Below are 20,419 nucleotides of genomic sequence, written 5' to 3'. Positions count from 1 at the left end.
TGTGGTTTGCAGTGCTATGCAGAGGAAAATGTTAGATTCAGGACATAGTATAGATTAAAACTGCCCTTTCAATCTGCAAACTTATGAAAGGACCAGTGTTTCTTTCATGAGTGATTAATGTAAGTTGCTCTCTACTAAAATGCATATGGTCAGCCATGTTAATGTAATCTGCGCAGCAAAAGGTAATGAATGTACCTTTGATAACTGTCTTGCTCATAACAGTCGGAAGACACACTAGAGATATTTGCCATCAGCAATTGTTGTACCAGAATAAAAGAGAGTCCTATACAATGAACAGTGTTGGAGCTGATAGATGCCAGGAGCATTTCAGCATATTAACTCTGAGGAGGCTGTTCTTTTTTCAGGAAGTTGGAATGCACATATCATGTCATGTTTCCCCCCATATGCTCTTCTACAAATTATATTTTCTCTGTGATTTTTAGGTGTGTAACCATTACTTTCTTTTGGAGCATTTATAGAAATAATACAAGCATTATGATAGTTGATTTCTTTCAGCCTTATTTGCCTGCTTCTTTTGAAGTAAAAATGTTAGATAAATTCAGTTGTGATGGTAGTTTATCCATGCACTTTTAATGTTATGTCAAGAAAAAGTATTGATTTGAGAAATGTTGAGACACATAAGCTGAAGACTGTGTGGTACTAAATTTTAAATTTGTTCAGGTTTGAGTGCTTAAGCCCTAATCATTCTAGACCCCCCCCCCCAAAGCATCACCATAAAGACATATACATAATGAGAATTGATAGGAAAGTACTAAATTAACAGGTATAAATTCTTTGGGAAGTTTCACAACAGCAAATTTAAAAATTTGGGATATACCCAGTCAGTCACCTAGTAATTGTCAATTTTACAGCAGCAGCATTCTCAACAAAGGTTGATTGTCATATTGATGACTGTTACATGGGTTGTATCTGGCCTAGGATATAATAGCAGGCTAGCTCCCAAAGCTTCAGAGCACCTTCCATGCAGCCAAACCATTAGTTAGCTCAGGTTGAGTTGCCTAAAAAGGCACCGTGCTCTTCAGAGCTTTTCTGCCAATGAAGAGAGTGCTGCCATGTGAGATTTTGAGGATTCTATGTCTGCTTTTGTTATTCCTTTGCTGGGCAGAAAAGTAACCTTTGGGGAAAAACCTTCCACACATTTTTTTTTTGTTTTATTGTATTTTCCTGCTTAAGAAAGTTATTTCTAAGCTAGATTTTTGTTTTAACTGACTGTCGTGAGACTTAACTGTTTTTTTATGGGAGCTCACTTTTTCCTCTAGGTGTACAAGTTGTTTAATATAGTTAAAACCACATTTGTTCTGTGGAATGTTTATTTTATTTGTGGGGCTGGCAAAGTGCTTTTTACTGTGCTTTTGTGCAAAAAGGTGGCTTTTAAAGACTTCAGATTTTAACTGGCTTATGCTGCTTATTTTCCTTAGGAAAGAGTCACCACATTTTCAGCTTGACAGTTAACCAGTCCCACAGTTGGCACTTCTTCCAGCCACAAAAAAGAAAAATGAAGCAAACAGCATTTGCCACGTCCACAGGTGGGTGATTTTGCTGTGGCCAAAACTGGTTCTTCAGACCAACCTCATCTTTTACCTGGATCCCTCTGGTGTTGCACATAAAGCCACTAAGGATGGGGCATTAGTCACATCCTCTGTAGCTGTTTGGGTTCCCTCAGTGGGCAAGAGAACCACTCTTCTAGTTCCTAGGAAAGGGAACAGGGAAAACTTCCCATTTACTCATGATGCTGGTCCCATCCTTGGTGATGCTGTTGACCCCATTTTTTTTCTGGCCAAAAAAAAAAAAAAAAAAAAAAAGAAAGGAAACTGAACATCATCTTCTCCTCAGAAATTCTTAGACAGAAATAGTTTACTGGGTCCTGCACAGGGTTTAATTTAGGCTATCGATCCTTCTTATAAGGTGGATTCTGGGAAAAGAAAGATGGATGCTTCTGTTTCTAAAGAGATTTCAGATTCTGAATCTGGACAGGAAAATTAGAGGGACAGATGCAGGATTTTCTCCTTGTTTTTTATTCAGACTTTCTATTTCTACCTGGTTGTGGGTGGGGTGGGGTTTGCTCTCTCTCTCTCTCTCTCTCTCTCTGAGTATTTCCAAAATTTGCCATTGTTTCCAGTGAGAGAACAATGATGTGTCTCAGTCCCTCAGAAAGAATGAGCTGTTGGAGGGAATTTCTCAAACTTTGTACTCCTTCCTCCAGTTCTGTCAGCTATGGAGGATGTGTGTTTAACTGCCTGCATTTTTCCTTACAGTCAGCCTGCTTATCTCTAAGATGGCAGGTAAAGTATATACAGTTCCTCAGTCTTTGAAGTTGTTATACACACATCCCAATAATGACCCTGCAGCTATAAGTTTAGTTAATTCAACTGCTGCTAAACATTTGGTCAATTCCAATTCTACTCCCTCTGAAAAGGATGAAAGCGTTATTGATAATGTGAATTTTGAGTTGTCAGGTTCTTATGTTAGTTTATTCTGACTAATTTTGAAAGTAATGAGATATGTTTTGTCTGAAGTTTCTTCTTCAGAGGAAAGATCTGCTTTAAATTATTTAATTTCATGCATTTTATAGGTCACTGCTTATTGCTTGCAGTGTGTGCATGGCGTGGCTAATTTTACTTCCAGGGCTATAGCTACTGTAACTATTTTGAGGAGCTCTTTCTGGCAGTGTTCTCAGAACCTCCCAGAATGTGAAAAATGAGAGATTACATTTTCCTTTGGGTAGAGATTGTTTTTGGTTCCTCTGCAGCAAAGTATGGTGAAAGGGTTAAGTTAATGAAGGGGAAATTGATTGTTCAGTCCTCCTTTTTCTTATTTTGTAAGGGATTCTCTAACCCTTCATCCAATTTCAGCAAACATTATATAAACTGTCTGTGGTGTGCAGGACACCCAGGGCAGACACAAGCACATAAAATATAAAATAAATGCTTGCCTTGATTAAGGCACTCAACTCTGTCATCTTTGCATTCCCATAACCTCTTCAAATTGTTGCAGACATTACTACAGTCATGTGGTACATCAACAAGCAAGGGGGAAACCAGTCATGCCCCCTTTGCAGGCTAGCCATGTTAGCTTTGGATATAGCTTCACAGCACAATCTCACTCTTAGTGTCCTACACTCAGAATAGAGTCGTGTGTCAGAAAAGCTGAGCAGAACAAGGGCAAGCCCTCCTGAATGGAAATTAGATCAGGGGGGTTTCTTCGTTGTTTTTGGGGTTTCCAAGATTTAATCCACCTTTGAGAAATTCCTCAAGTAGGTATGTTTGCCTCTTCTTAGAGCAATCGGCTGGCAAGATTCTGCTCCCGGCCTCCATGCAAGAAGGTCTGGAAAACAGATGCTTTTTCCTTTCTTTAGACTGAAATGTCCCTGTATGTTTTTCCAATCTTTCCACTGCTATCCAGGGTACTTCTGAAGAATTTAAGAGAATCCCCCAGGATCATTGTGATGGCTCCCTTCTGGCTCAGGCAACAGTGGTTCTGTCTTCTTTTGGAAGTGGCCAGAGACCATTACCACAAGCTTCCATACAGAATGGATTTATTCACACAAGATTAAGGGGGTGTTTGATACACCCAGAGCCCAATCAACATCAGTAGACTGACTCCCAAGATGATACAGTCTTAATTCCCTTTAAGTACCTTTTATTGAGGACATCCAGCAGGTACTGATGGAGGTAAGAAAGCCTACTACTAGAAAATCATATCAGCAAATTATAAACGATTTCAAGTTCGCACCAATAACATAACTTGCACCCATTCAGGCTAGGGTTTCTCTGGCTTTACAGTATTTGTGTGAGTTACAGTCCTGTGGCCATCCATGAAAGTTCATTCAGCGGCCATTTCAGAATGTCTTTCAAAGGATCCTCCTCTTGTTTTTGAAAGGGGATTTGAATAGGAGACGACTTTGAAAACCACTGGCCTCTCCTTGGGATCTTAAGTTTTTGTTAGAAGCTAACACTTGCTCCACTTGAACCAGTTAATCTGGCTGACTTGAGGTTCCCAACATGGAGATCTGTTTTACTAATTGCTCTGACCTCTGCAAGAAGATTATGTAAGTTGCAGGCTCTTATAGTGATTCCGCTGTACCTCATTTTCCACAGAGACAGGTTTTCTTTGAAAACGAATCATTCTTTTATGCTTAAAGTGGTATCTGAGTTTCTTTTCAGCCAAGCTGTCTGGCTCTTTTTTTTTTCTTTATAAAGTTGGGGGAGAGAGGATATCCCATATCTTGGATGTCCACAGTCGATCCTGATACTGTCTTCACAGAATTAAAATCTTTCAGGTCTTCAAATCAGTTATTTTTTTCTGAGGGTAAAAGGGGACAACCTGTGTCAAAATAGACTATTTCCAAATACCTCTTGTTGTACTTACCAGAGCAGAACTATTCTAGGCAGGGTCAAGGCCCACTCTGTCAGGGCCTTGGCTTCATCTGTGACTTTTTGGAAAGATGTGGATTCTAGAAGCAGCAATTTGGTTCTCTATATGTACGTTTACAAGGCATTAGAAGCTCAATTCATTCTCTAAGTCTAGATCAGGCATTGCTAGAACAAATCGTTAGGGGCTCCTGAATCCTTCCCTTTCTACCTCCAGTATGTAGTAATGTAGGGTAATCTACCCATATAGTTAAGGCTACTGCAGCAGTCATCATTCAAACATCAACTTTTGTGGGTATGTTTATGTACACAACTGTATTTACCTTGCAATATGCTAGTGTTACCATTCATAGGTGCACATGATAGTTGTATCTATCCACTTTTGCCAGAAACCTTCTTCATTTCTTTCAACTTCTGTAAGCGTGTACATTACACTGTTTCAGCTGCAAAATCATTTGGGGTTGTATATTTTTTGTCTTCTCATTTCTTTAGTCAACTATTTTTGAAACTAGGATTCTGGTAGAGTCCCTCAAATGTCATTTAAAATGAATGGTGTTTTATACTAGTTTTACTCAATTTTCTTTGCTCAATATTGATAACAATGACTTGAAGACAAAAAGGAGAAAGGAATAAGGTGACTAACTTGTCTTAGGTGAATCAGTAAAGGACGCCGTCAGAGCATTGCAGACATGAAAATGTCAGTGTTTCCAGAGACATTTCCTATTTCGCAAATGACTCCTCTGCAAAAGGAGATGCAGTAATTTTTCAGAATGCAAAAAAACTTGCCTTCAATGACTTTTCACTGCCCAAAGGTTAATATCTTAGCAGCGGCTTCACTAGAAGCCATATTGGTATAGTCTGAGGCTATGCCTGGTGTAGAGATATCAACATTTCACAAGCCTTGTGTTTCTTTATAAGCATATACAGGCAGAATGTCAGTGGAGCAACAGATAAACTCACCTTAAATGCAGAAGTCTGTAGGTTTTATTCCCTGACCAAGTAGATGAATTGCTGACACCAGTGTAGCTCAAGGGGAGTACTGTGCTGTGCTCCTGAATGTGTCATCCTTTGCATGAGATGTTAAACCAAGATCCCATCTGCTTGAGTTGTTTGTAGTTCAGGTGGATGTACAAGATCCCACAGTACCCATCAAAGAGAGTTAGGGGTCCTTTGTTTAACACGGCATAAAACAATTTCCATATTTAAAGGCACATAAATACACATTTCTATTTTTTTTTTTTTACTATTTTTCTTTTAACAGTCCTCATTGTAATTATTTCATAACTGACTCCCCACTCCTCCTTCCACTACTACTGTTCACAATATATTGCAAAAATACACTTCCCATTAAACAAAATGTCATTCAATCTCATTCCAAGTCACCTGTATTACATAAAACAAATAATTATGTACCTTTGTCCCATACTTTCAAAAGAAATTCTTCATACGTCTTTTTCCAGAGTTTCAACGGTGCTACATTTTAAAAAACGCTCTGTTGACTCTTCCTCCCCACAAATTAAATATACTGTTTCAACTTTCTTTTGATATATCCTATTTCCCTGTACTCCTAACGTATTTATTGCCCATCTCCATAGGAAAACCTGACACTCTGCTATCTTGGTACACTACTTTTTCCTTGCTTTAATCACTTTTCTGATACATTTTCCCAGGATTTAAATATTATTTCATCATATTACTGTACTATATCCTTCTATCTTTATATCGTTGTGTACTTGTATTTAAACATTGCTATTAAATCATTCTCTTCTTTTACCCACTGTTAATATTCTAAACAAGTTGAAAAAAAAGAACAGAATTGACAACTGGATTTAGCAACACCTAATTCCCTTCATCTTCACTCAAACCAGATACTTCTCTTCACTGGGTTTAATCTTAAAGCCAACATGAAAGAAAGCACCAGTTGCACACTTTCCTTTTCACATTTTAGTGGAATGTTATAAACCGCTATCTTGTATGCTATTTTTTCATTAATATGGGGTTCACCCAATAAATCTTTTCTGAATTCCAAGCTATACATTTTATAAGGAAGAAATTTCCTTAATTTCTTTTAGCAAATGCTCCCACTGTGTCATGATTTCATCATTTTCCCAAATTCTATTCCTAGTAAAGACACTTCATTCATGTAAAACTATGCACCAACAATTTTCATAACCCCAACCCTTACTTTTATTTTTATTCAAGGTCATTCCCATTTCCTTTAAACATCTATTCAGACAAGCACTTCCCTCATCTGTATTTTATTGGCAACTACAAATCTATAGCCTATTTATGTGAAAGCTACCCGAATCACCACTTCCTTTTGCATGGCTTTAAAGTGAGCAAATGTCTAGAGGGGTCGGTTACTTTCATCTGGACAAACCCAAATCTAACTCAATAGTTAAAAGTATTTTTGTGTCCAATTCAAATGTCAGATGGCGACCACACATTGAAGTATTTTAAGATGTTTTACATAACTTACAAAGTTGGAATAATGAGGCAGCAGCAGCTAGAAGTTATAGGTTCATTGTTCATATCTCAGATGACCAGTGACTTATGTATATTTTTACATGTGGATGCATGCTAGTTGGTCAAATGGTAACTTGTTCAAATGTATTTCAGAAGTAAATTCGTCAAAAGAAATACAGTTTGAACAGAGGTATAGACTAGTATTTTTGTGAGGTTTTTTTCTTCAAATTTGTTTACCGGGGTGGAGCACTGATCAGTTCTTACCAGTTTCATTCTCAGCCCAATGCCAAAACTGACCAGACATAAAATAGACATGAGTACAATTACACAAAAGTGATAGTAAAACACTGCAGCAGTACTGATCAGCTTTATATATGTAGTAAATTTAATATATTATACAATATGCACAAAAGTCTGAAAGCAAGTAAATTAGAAATGAGGAAAGGATCTTAATGGAAGAGTTAAGATGGAGAAAATGTTAATTTATACTTGAATGTGAGATGAGTATTGGGTATATTCTGCTTGATAAACTAGGAGATTTTTAGTAGAGAATGAAACTTGGAATAAGAAAATGAGTTTATAATTTCAAGTGGGAGGGACTCCCAAAGTTTGACCTTTGTGTTTTAGGGCCTGAGTTCGTTTCTTAGGTTATATGTGGGGATTTGTCATAGTTTTATATATAGTCATGTAGGAGTTTGGACAGTAGTGCAAATAGTAGTAGGACTGCTCTTTAACTGGGAGCCCTTGTTTCTTTTTAATGTTGTGCAACTGTTAATTTCTGAGGGAGTGTGTAATCTACATATTTTGTTTTCTAGTGTTTGAACAGTAGATGAGCATTTAGCAGAAGCTGTTGATGTAAGAGAGAGGCTGAATTCAAGTCGAGGAAGTAAGGTTCTCCTCCCTATTGCAGGATCTGGTGGAATGTGAGACAAAAAGTGATATTTTTTGTACCCAGAAAAATAGGGGATCCTAGGCATGAGTGCGTGTGTGTGTGCCTTCTGTGGAAGGTTGGGCACCTGGCTGGCAACTCAACACCGTAAAACTCCACTGCCAATCATGAGCAGACAGGTGATCTGCTGTGGCGACCCCTAACCGGGAAAAGCTGAAAAAAGAAGAATTTTACACATGTATTTTCAGGATGCAGGTTGAAGTTGAGTGAGGGGTCTAAACAGAGAACAAGATAATTAAAAAGAGAAGGCTTGGCTCTAAAGGATGATCGATTGCTGTGATCATAGATTGTTAAAGTATGCTTGGATTTGCTAAGTTTCTGTTTAGTAACAAAAAGAAATACATAAATTTAATGATGGTATTTAGTATGAGAATTTTTATAGCAATCTAGTCTCTGTAACAATTTAATTTAGATTGTAGATCTTGCTGTAAGAACATTTAATGAGTAATTGGAGCAGGAGAGGACCCTGTTTCTGTGGATAGGAGGAGAGGAAGGCACGGAAGAGCAAGTGGAAGTTTATTTATGTATAAATTAAGGAAGAACAAGTGGAAGTTTATCTGTATATAGAGATAACTAAGTTCTATGGGGTAACTAAGTGGAGAGGGAGTGAGGTACAGGAGGGAGTAGTTCATTGAAAAACTGCAGTTAATCAAACAACTTTGGAACCAAGAGATGGTGTCAGGGCTAATGCAAAGTTATGAGATGTGGGGAGTATAAGAGTTTAGTGACAGACTAAGTAAAAGGCTATGGTGAGGTCTATAAAAATTCTTTAGAATTGTTCTGCCTGTGTTTTTAAAAGTAATACAACTAATCTGTACCTAAAATCTATGAATAGGAGATTGAAATTGAAATGTTTTGCAAGTTGCAACACTGAGAATGTGGTTTATTGTGCTACCTGCATGACCTGTGATTGTTACTATATTGACAAAACTAACCGTAGTTTAAGGGAGAGAATTTTGGAACATGCAGGTGATATCAAGAAAGGTAAACCAACTGATGCACTGGCCGAGGTATGTTACTGAAAATGGGAAAAGTTTGCTGTTCTAGAACTGATATGTGAAAGTCTGAGGCTTGGTGATTTAGTGAATCTGACAGAATGTTTAGAACTAAGGTGGATTGTCAGTCTAAATGCTGACAAACACCCAGGCTTGAATAGGCGTGTTTTCATTAAACCTGTTTTAAAAGGGAGAAAATTACCTCATTGAACTTTTCAGTTAGATATGTCATGTGATTTTTATATATAAATGATTGTGTTGACTGTTTTTATTGCAAGTCTAATGAAGCAGCAGTTTTGCTGTGAAAGCGCTAACTTTATACTTTAAATCCTTTGTTTCATAGTTGTGTTGGTCGGCTTTGTATTTTTATTTTTATTCTGTAAAATTTCTACCTGATAACATGCCTTTGTCCATTGACATGAGAATCTCATCAGTGAGAGACCAAATGACTGTGTGCTCCTGACCAAAAGTCCTACTGTTTTTGTGAGAGAAGGTAGTATTTATTAGTGTGTTCTGTGAGCTGAAAGTAAAGAATTTTCTCCAAGATTTTGCACAGGGTTGTGAAGATGGAAATGGGGCGGTAGTGTGGGTTCTTTTTGTTTTGGCAGTGGTTTGGGTATGGCAGATAACCAAATGTTCCACATGATGTTGGTTATTAGACAAAGATTAAAGATTTGTTGTAGGGGTGTAACAGAAATATGACAATGGTAAATGAACCATGATTGTAGGTTATCTATACCTGGTGATCATGTGGACAAATGTTAAATAATATGAAATAAGTGATATATGCATTTACATTTATGCACACATGTATATAGATACGTATGTATGTATATATTTATATTTACATGTATAGAAATATATGAGAATGTATGTGTGTGTGTGTGTGTATGTACATATAAATAAATTTATTTTCACCATACAAATCAACTCTCCCTGAATTTGCCGCAATGTTTCGCCATGGTGACCCTCATAAAATGTTTGATTTTCTAGAAAATCTGTGAGGATTTCAGTCAGAAATTGCCAGAGTTTCATGCATCTTATTCTTCAGAAAGTGCACATTGATGTGCAAATCCTGTTCTGTTTACTTAAGTGATTTACAGTAATATTTAAAATGTATCACTGATTTTGATTCTTTTTCCCTATTATGGTTTATATTTGTATGACTGACCTATTTAACAAATGCAGTAGGACCAGAAGGATCTTAATTGCTTTTATCTTACCAGTAGTTTATTACTACAGCCTTTGTTTTTGCTTTATTTTTTTTTTCAAACACCTTTAGTGAATTGTGACTTGTGACATAGTCAGATTTGCATTCATATAAAAGTACAAAAACAATATCATAAACGTTATACTTCACATATATTGCTGTATTTCATGTAACCTAAGCAATATTAAATAAATTATTCAATTGCCGTTTTTTTTTTAAACAAGAAACATCTTCATTAAACTATCATTTACTACACAGGCAATCATGCATTCATATAAATTAAAACAAACTCCACCGACAGAAACCTAGTCGCAAGCATTTTACATCACAAACCAATACCGACACACTCCCAGTTGCAAACATTATGTATCACTTTTAATCTACCCAATCTTTTTCAGTCAAACATTACATAACACATTTAAGAGAAGCTGCCATTAAAACAAGGAATAATTACTAGAGTATATAAAACAGTGCACAATAACTATAAGAATCAATCAGGGGAGGTTACAAAGGATTGGGAATAGAGATTGGATAAGCAATTTACAATGAAACAATGGGAGGATATATGCATGTCTCCCAAATAAGCAACACAGTCTAGAAGATTTAGGACTTTTGCCTGGAAATGTTTACATAGATATTTTTATACCCCAAGTAGACTCCAGAGAATTTTCCCTCAGTCAGTAAATGTCGGAGGTGTGAAAGGGGAGGAGGAGGCTCCTGGGAATATATTTTCTGGGAGTGCGGTGAATTGGCAGACTTAGGATTCCCTGCAGGTTGTACTGTCAGATTTGCTGGGTGGACAGACTGGTCTGAGGCAGATGATTTTTCTATTATACTAAATTGAAATTGCCTAGACATGTTTAAGGTCTTGCTCTGTCTAATAATAGTGACTGTCAAAAAAGCAATTACTGGAAAATGGAAATCAAACTCTAAACCAGCTACTCTAGAAGTACTGAACATTGTAAAAGATAAAACAACTGAAACAGATTTTTAGAAAAGGGTAGGAGCAAACTATATAGGAAAAAATGGGAATTGTGGGAACAATACATACAAGGGAGGAATGAGGCTTAAAAGGCAGGACTAAAAACATTTTAACTGCTTTTGTCTTACTATCCATATCCATATAACAAAGCTTCCATTTTCTCACTTTTTGTATTATCTTTTGTTTAGCCTCTTCCCGCATACCCTTAGCTGCCACACTAGAATAATTTTTAATCCATACTCCTAAATATTTAATTTTATTGTGGCCCCATATATGTGGGTATGCCTGAACCATTTCATGTGTAGATACATAATTTACGACTATTGCCTTTGTTTTAGCTTCATTAATTTTGTATCCTGAAAAGATCTGAAACTGTCTAAAAATGTTCCACAACACTGTAATGTCTTTTCTAGTTTTGTCAGGAACAAAATAATATCTGCAGATAGTCAGCTTTTCTTGATTACCATACTGGTTATATCCTTGAATTCTTGAGTCCCTTATTTTCTTTGCCAGTGGTTCTAAATATAATGAAAATAATAAAGGGGAAAGAGGACACCCATGTCTGGCTGCTTTGCTCAAGCAGAAATCATCAGAGAGGACACTGTCCACTTAAATTTTCACCTCTGATCCCTCATATATTCTCCCAATCAACCTTATAATTTTTCAGGAAATGCAAATGCTTCAATTTCCCTGCTCCTAAAGTCTCACCTTATTCTGTCAAATATTTTCTCTGTATCAAGACCCACCAACAACATTTTTTTTACATTCTGCTTCCTCTGGATCATCAGTGTTCTGTTAATGTTAAATGTTTGCCTCCTCTCCAAAACCATATTGATTACATATCTATCAATTTTGGCATTACATTTGCCATTCTTTTAGCAGTTGCAGATGTGAACACTTTATAATCATGGTATAGTATTGAAATGGACTTGAACGAAGATGGATCTGATGGATCCTTACCCTCTTTAGGTATTACAGCTACCACAGCTTTCTTCCCGGATGGTAGTACTCCTCCTCCTCTTAAAAAAAAAAAAAAAACTTCCAGATCTTTATCAGTTTTTTTCCTCCTAGCTTCCAAACTTCCAGAGGAATGTCATCTATTCCTGGGGACTTTCCTGTACATTGATTATACATCACAATTTTTATCTCATCTTCTCCTATCATAACTGTTAGAAATTGAGCCTCATCTGCCTCTAACCTTGATATATTTAATTCTTCCATGAACATTTCCATTTGTATTTTTTCTTGATTTTCATATTTCTCTGCTTTATCAAGATTCATAGAATTTTCAAAATATTTCCAATATCTCTAGAGGATCTCTTATTATATTCTTTGTTATAGACTCCTTAAGTTTGGTAACAGCCCTTTCTACTTTCTGTTGCCTGAGTCATTCTGCTAAAAGTTTTTCTGCTCTAGTGTTATAAAAAAACAGTTGATTAACAGCAGTCTTTCTAAGCTCATGCATATTATTGAGGTAATCCATTATTTTCTGCCTAGCATTCTGCGGTTGCTCCTCTTCTTGTTTGGTGAGATTCCCCCTATACTGCAGTAATTTAACATTTATCAGTCCCTCTAAATAATTCTTATTTCTTAACCATAGCTTCTTTCTTTTATTTCTACCCTTTTTTTAAACTCCACCTTAATTTTATCCAACTCCCTAGCTATATTTTCAGAAGAAATGTCTACCCTCTCTGAGCTCCTTAATAATCTCCACTTCTCATTCCATAAATTGCTCTAATTTCAACAGATAAGTGGGAAAGCGCCAATGTCTCATTTTTATTTCCTTCTGTGTTTTTATTTTCGCTGTTCTTGGCGCATGATCTGAAATATTTATTGGTTAGGTAACTGCTTTATTTGTGTTCATCCTGTACTACTACTAAAAATATTTCAAATTCTCAAAAATAATTTTTATTTCATTTTAGTCTGGTAATGTTACATGTCTAAAAGGGCTGTTTTTATTAGTACTTCATTTATATTCAGTAATGTTGGAATCTCTTATGACCCTTGCCAGTGGCACTAAATATAAAGCAAAGAAATAACAGTGAGAGTGGACAACTCTGCCTAGTTCTTGTAATTATAAATGCTTTAGGCAGCTCACCCCCATTCTTTATCCACTTGAAATTCACTGTACATGTTAAATAGTAAAGTCGTCCATGTTTGTGGAAACCCAAATGCCTCAAGGGATCTCTTCATAAATTCCCAACTCGCTCTGTCAAATGATTTTCCAGCATTCAAATCTAGTAACATGCCCAGTGCACTGTTTTGAACTATGAGAGTTCTGTTGATATTGTCAACTGTTGACCTTTTAAATGCATAGTAATCCAGGTCTGTTATTCTCTGGTATGTTTGCCATTTTTTTTTTTGCAGAAGTCATTCTAAGTGTTTTTTTTTTTTTTTCTCATGGTTCAGAGTCTAAATGGGTTTGTATTACCTTGGATTAAAGTGAACTCCCCCTCCTTTGATTTAAATATCACTTTTCCTTTTTTTCAAAGTCAAGGGAATATCCATAATCAGACAAATTGTTAAAAATACTAGCCATACTTTTCATTGTTTTGATTATTTCCTGTTCATTCTTTTTTTCATACTTCTGTTGGAATTCAACCACTACCAAGGTCTTTTTTTTTGCTTTCTGGTTTCTTCTTGCTTCTTTAATTTCAGTTTCCTGTATTTGTGATGTTTATATCCCTTGTTCTACCTCTCTTAACTGAGGACATTGTAATGTTCATGAATATATTACCATTTCCTGGGGATTACTCTTCACCTTTACATCTTGTTCATATAGTGTACTGTAATAATTTTTCCTGGATCCACTTCTACTGTACTATTCTCATAGTTCTTGATTTTAGTTATCCTTTTAGCCTTTTTCTCTCTCAAATGTTGAGACAACACTTTGTCTCTGGGGTTATTGTCAAAAATGTTTTTAAAATAAGGGGTGTAAACATCACAAATATAGGAAACAGATTAAAGAAGCAAGGAGAAAACAGAATTCAAGGAAAATGTGTTCATATTTTCTAAGTTCTCTTGCATATACGTTCTAGCTTCTTTCAGTTTTTTATTTAAGTAAACTCTCTACTTTTTTACATCCTCTAGATATCAACTTTGACACTTACTCCATATCATATGTGCTTTCATTGTGACCACTTTTCTAATCTTCGCTTGATAAGTGCCTCATCTTTTTGCAAGCTTCTTAACACACATGGCAAAAACAAAACCACTGCACCAGATAAAGTCCAGACCAGGCTCCAAAAATATACTGCAAGAAATCCAAGCAGGCAAAGGACATGCATGACATAAAACTAAATGATTTATTTAGTAAAAAAACATGCAAGTGCATTCATGTAGTACTCCTATGCTTTGTCAGACATAAAATTCTATCACAAGCCTAAACATTTTATACACTGTTAAACCAATCACTGCTAGCAACCTTTTTCCCTCCAATTAAGTAATCAGTATATTAAAGATATTTAAACAGTGAAACCATTTTGTCATGCTGTTGCAAATATACTAATGTTTTGATGATTTAATACAGAACAGTGTCAACAAAGGCTGAAACAGTCCTGCCCTCCACATAGTTAACTAACTAAAATGTCCTTTGCCTGCTTGCATTTCTTGCATTCTTAATACATGTTCAAATCTAATAATGTTTTAGATAGTTTTTTATATAACCAGTAATTAACTGCCTCCTTTTCACAAGAAAAGCTGGAATTGGCAGTGTTTAGCAAAATGTACTTCTTACTTAGAAAGCTGATTTGTTTAGGTGCATAATCTGCCACTGTAACTGGATGTGTTTTCATAGTTAACAGCAGATACAAAGCAAAGCTTGTCCACCATGGTGAGGTTTAAAACTATTTAGTACTAATAATCAGCAAGTATAATAAAAATAAAAATAAAAGCACAGTGAAAAGTGAAGTCAGCTTAAAGTAACTGGATAAGCACTTTAGGCAGGAATGCTTTCATCAGATCCTGTTCTTCTAAGCTGTGCTCATCAAATTTAATCAAAGACTTAGCCAATCAAAGTCTCCTTCCTCAGCCTCCACCCTTTCAGTAAAGGTTTTAAGGGGAACATTCCATTTAGTCCAGGCAGCTTATCAACCTGCAAAGCAGCAATCCAGTGAGTTTCCACAGTCTCAGTCAAATTGCAGAGATCTCCCATTCTCATAACTTCAGTCAATACTTCAAGCACCATAAAACTAAAACTATGGCCAGGATAATTTAGAATATGTTGTGACAAGCCATTGGTTTTGCTTTTTAGCCTGATGTCACTTAAATGGTGCAAAACTCTCTCTTAAAGGGTCTTTTGGTCTTACCAACATAAAAAAACTGCATATGTTACAGCTAGCAACATAAATAACATTCTTGGTATTGCAGTTTGCATAAATCTTAAATTTGTATTCCTTCCTAGTAATAGGATGTTCAAAACAGTTCTTGAACTTCAGAAGCCCACATACTTCCCATTTTCTACATGGGAACATACCCATTCTCTTAGTGATTGGGCTCATCTTGTTAGTAGGTCTATCTTGGCATAGCAGTTTAAAATTCTTTGTTCTTAAAAGAGAATCTTGGTGCATCACTCACTGTACATTGGATGTTTTCATCTGCTGTCAAGATTTTCCAGTTTGTTATTATATCACATTTATTGCACATCATTACTATATGTAAACAGACATCTCATTCTTCCTGTTGATTCTCTATTGCTCCTCATGCGTTTTCTTCCTTCTCAATAATGTCACGAAGAAAACATGGTCTACCTTTGGTTCTTCTCATCTCCTTGGTCTCAGCAGCCCTTTTATAGATCACATTTACCTTGTCTTTTATGTAGGTGGTGTACTAGCTGTTCAGTTTTTTTCATTATAGTTCTTCTCATTAGTACATAACCTGGATGTTCTGAGAAACTGTCCCCTGATAACATGGGGGAATATATGTCCCAGGTGCATGCTACTTCTCTATAAAAGACAATTTTTACAGCAATCCTTCCTGAATGTCTGTATATTGAGTATGCCATGTACTCCTCTTTGAAGTGCAACATCAAGGAAGTCTACCTCCTCTTTTGAACTGTTAAAGTCCAAGTCCAAGAAGGATGTTGTTTTCCTCAGATAATCAACAAAGGCCAACAGCTGTTCTTCGTTTCCCTTCCAAAGGAAAAAAAAAATCCACAAATCTCTTATAAAACAATATATAGGTCTGCCATTCATTCACATCATTGAACACATATTCCGCTTCCCATTGAGCCATTACAGTATTAGAGTAACTGTTAGTGCATGAAGTGCCCATCGTGACACCGCATTTTTGTAATTAGTATCCTTCTCCAAAGAGCAAAACGTTATTCTCCAGCACCAATTCCAGTAGAAAGCACATCTGCAGTATCACATTCTTATCAAAAAATTTCTTTTCAGCCAAAGTTTCGTATGGCTCCATTCCCTTAATTATTCGAGGTGACTCTAAAAAGACTTCTCACGTTCATTGTTGCCATAATAAATTCTGTTCCGTCCAGTGTCAGAAGGCATAAAGATAGAGTTTTTAAAAAATGCTGGGTGTCTTTCAATACCATCATTGGCTTTGGGAGTGCTTTTTTCAGTTTATGCTCAATAAAGATGGAAGTGGTCTTTGTGATCCATACACTACCTCAGACTGTGGGGTGCATTGGCGGATCCTTGATGTCTTAATGAATTTTTGAAAGATCCTTGATTACCATAGTGGGATGGGTTACTACAAGATACTCGTACATATCTTGTGCAATGGCACTTGTAATCAATAAATCATGCAAAATCTCTACACTTCTTTTAATCTTGTTCAGTTCATATTTCGACATTTTCTTATAGGTCTTACTATTATTCAATATATCAAGCATTTTCCTTTTATAGTGGGATTTATCAAGGAGCACTATTGCTCCATCTTTGTCGGCTGGTTTTATCACAATATTATTGTTTGCATGCTCCTGCAAAGCATGCCTTTCATTAAACTTGTATTATGAAAACCATGGCCTTTACTATTGTTTCATATTTCAGCTACTTCCATCTCACGACTTTAACAAATATCTCCACTATAGGATGTGGTAAGGGAGCAAATGTACTCTATTTAGTAAAAATACTAACAGAGCCTTCATCAGCATTATTCCCTGCACTATTAAATATATTCTTTAGCATTACATTCCCTCCAAAATGTTTGTCTGTCACAAATTCATTAAGTCATGATGGCAGGGCAAGAATAAAAGAGAGCCCCTTATTTAAGAACTGTCTTCTGAGCCTCATTAAGTATTTCTTTGTTTGACATTTGTTAACCAGGTTAGTCTGACTGGGCTCGTAGCCTTTTTTCAGTGGAGACCCGAGGAGAAAAGCTCCATAACAGTAATCATATTAAACATTGTATGTAGTATTATACATATGCTAAGATACATGCAAATTGATATACAATCAGAGAATAGAAACGAATATACACTGTACAGAGGTTTATACATAAACAAGGAGAAGTGCACTTGACAATATAGCCTAAGAAAAATAAAATTTACAATGTCTAATAGTGAAAAGGAGCCAACCTGCTAGAAGAACTACAATATACATAATTAGGAAAAATACCATTAGTGGTTCGTGTAGGTGTAAGATGAGCGAGCAAGCAGGCAAGAAACAAGTTTGTAAATTTAATATCATAGGGATCAAAGTTGCAAACAGTAGGATGACTTTTGACACTGGGACAATATACAAGAAGTTATCTTTCGGCTATTCCCGGTTAGGGGATAACCTAACTGGGAAAAGCCGAAAGACAACAACAATAAAGTATAAAGTAAACAAAATGTAGTATACATAAGAAAATACAAATTTGTTACACCATGACAACAAAACTTCACTTTGAACATAGCTAGTACTATTTGTGAAGTATGACTTATGTCAAGATATAAGGTTAAGACAGGTCAGTAGAAATAAAAGATTAAACACCAGGAAAGAAGTTTGATATGGTTGGGGTATACTGTGATGTATCAGAGCATTCATGAGGGGTTAGAACAGGAACATAGCTGAACATAGTTAGGAAGGGAGTTCCATATACAAGATGTATAGCTGGAAAATAAAGCTTCTCCTGCAGTGTTGCTGGTCTTGGCGATGGTGAGTAAGTTCTTATTGGTAGAGTGAAGTGGTCTTCTGTAACTGTAAGGAAGGATAAGATTTTGCAGTGCAGGAGTTCTGGTTGGTTGTGTTAAAATTTTGTGATTTAGAGAGAGTTGGTTGTAAAGAATAATGTTGGGAAGTTCAAGCCAGTCTAGTATGCCTAAAATTGTACAATGATGTGTTCTATATGTGCAGTCAGATGCAGACTTGGCAATTTTATTATAATATGCTGCTAGCTTAGATAAGTCAGTTTTTCTAAGATTAGTTAAATTGGAAAGGCATGAAGTAGAGTGGAGATCAGATGGGTTTGTGCTAATGTAATTTTGGCCATTTTGGCAGGAACTTTTTGTGCCTATATAGACTTCCAAGTTTTTTATGGACTTTTTATTGTTAGGGAGGCATGCAAGTCAAATTTTAGGTATTGTCTATTTCCACTCCAAGAAGCTTTGTATGGGTTGTCGGGGAGATGACAGTATTGTCTTTGGCTATTATGTTAAATTGTGGGCATGAGACAGATGTCTTGGTAGGTTGGAAGAGTAATACGTTTTGTTTGGGTTCAGGATTAGATGGGCATTGGCTAACCATGTTTTAACAGAGGTGAAAGATTCCTGTGTTTGAGAATGAAGAGCTAAGAGAGAAGTGGCAGCACAGATAAGTGTTGAATCATCTGCATACTGTATTATAGAACCATGTGGAGTAGCTGTTTGTAGATTAATAGTAAAGAGGGAGGAAAGGAGAGTGCCTAAGACAGATCCTTGGGGGACACCAGTGGATAAAGGAAGGCATGGAAGTAGGTCACCTTGCCATAGAACAGATTGTTGACAGCCAGATAAATAGTTATTAAACCAAACTGTGGCAGATATTGAGAAGGATCGTTCAGTTAGTACATCTATTAGTTTAGAATGGGAGACCATATCAAACACCTTTGATAGGTCTAGAAAGATGGCAGATACATCCTTTGTTACTTGTGTGATGGTTTATGGTGTTAGTGAAGGATAAGAGAGCTGTAGTGGTACTATGTGATGGGCACAACCCATGCCAAGTGTTTGAGAGAAGGTTATTTGTTAGTAAGAATTTCATGACCTGGAGATGAATACATCTTTCAAATAGCAAGAAAGAGATGAAAGAATACGGCATATATTCATAATATTTCTGGGAAATATGCATTTTCTCTGGTATTTGAGTGCCTTATTTTTCTGAGGAAACGTACCTGATTTTGCAGTGATTGAGCATGTGAAATGGTGTCCAGCAATATGTCTATGTAAGCAGTGACTGTGATAAAGAAATATAGTATTTATGTATATCTGTTTATTTTATTACTAAACAAGTATGAATGTCTGTAAATATAAACCAAGCAGACATTAGGTAACCTTTCCTTGTCACAATACAGTACCATGCATTCTAGATCAGGTTATTAACATAAATATTAATATGGTATGTATTCATACTTTGGCATAAGAAGAAATCATATATTCTATTTTACTGATAGCTGAAGTTGGGTCAGTAGCCATTCCTGACATGTGAAATACTGTTTCACCATGTTCTATGTGGACATAGAGATGTTTGCATGAAATGTGTTACTGGCATATTTATTGTTAAAGAAATCTAAACATATGCAAAGTAGTAATAGACATCAGATAGCAATGAGAAGCTCCCCAGCATTATTTAAGCTTTCACTTGACACATGAAGTACTATATAAAGACTACTTGTAGGGCAAGATAGTTATAAAAGTGTTATACATATTCATAAGTTTGACTGAAACAAATCACAGTATCTCACTTACTGACCATCTTTTTTTTTTGTCTTGAGACTTTTCTAAACTTTGATGTTGACTGAATCTATGAAATGCTGTTCCACAATGCTTCCATTTGGGTGCTGAGTAAGATATTAATATAAATATGAGATTTATGGTAAACAAAGAACAAACCTTTCAAATTGATGTCTGATAGACACAAGCTTTTAGTTTCCCAGAGTTATTGTCCTTTTAATATGATGCCCTGAAGGTAGTAAATGTAAACTTACTTTGACTAAGGTAACCAGAATTTGAATAGCAGCATAGGCACTTGACAAGCACATACACACATGCCTTTATACATGCACAGAGTAGCATTTATAAACACAAATTTTAGACTTCAGAATCCCTCTGAAAATGCATGTTTAATGCCAAACCTGTTCTGTTAACGAGCCTTTGCAATCCCTGCTCCCAATATATATTAGAATTGGTAGTCTTTTCCTCCCATTTCAAGGAAAGCTGTAGAAAGGAAAAAGGACAAGTTTACAAAAGAAGTGTTGAAGTGACTCCAGAGGTAGACCTCTAGTTTTAGACTG

The 20,419-nt window shown here is 36.1% G+C and overlaps 1 protein-coding gene across 1 annotated transcript in view; it reads left to right on the top strand.

Annotated features, from left to right (window-relative positions):
• DOCK1 (dedicator of cytokinesis 1) overlaps positions 1-20,419 on the top strand; it is a gene marked incomplete in the record, with an annotated part of 4,741,214 nt that overhangs the window by 1,126,468 nt on the left and 3,594,327 nt on the right.

Source organism: Protopterus annectens, chromosome 14.part0, assembly GCF_019279795.1.
Source record: "Protopterus annectens isolate FY-2018-M chromosome 14.part0, PAN1.0, whole genome shotgun sequence".
Classification (NCBI taxonomy): Eukaryota; Metazoa; Chordata; order Ceratodontiformes; family Protopteridae; genus Protopterus; species Protopterus annectens.
Note: the sequence above shows the minus strand (reverse complement) of the source record. Positions and strands in the feature narration are given on the sequence as shown.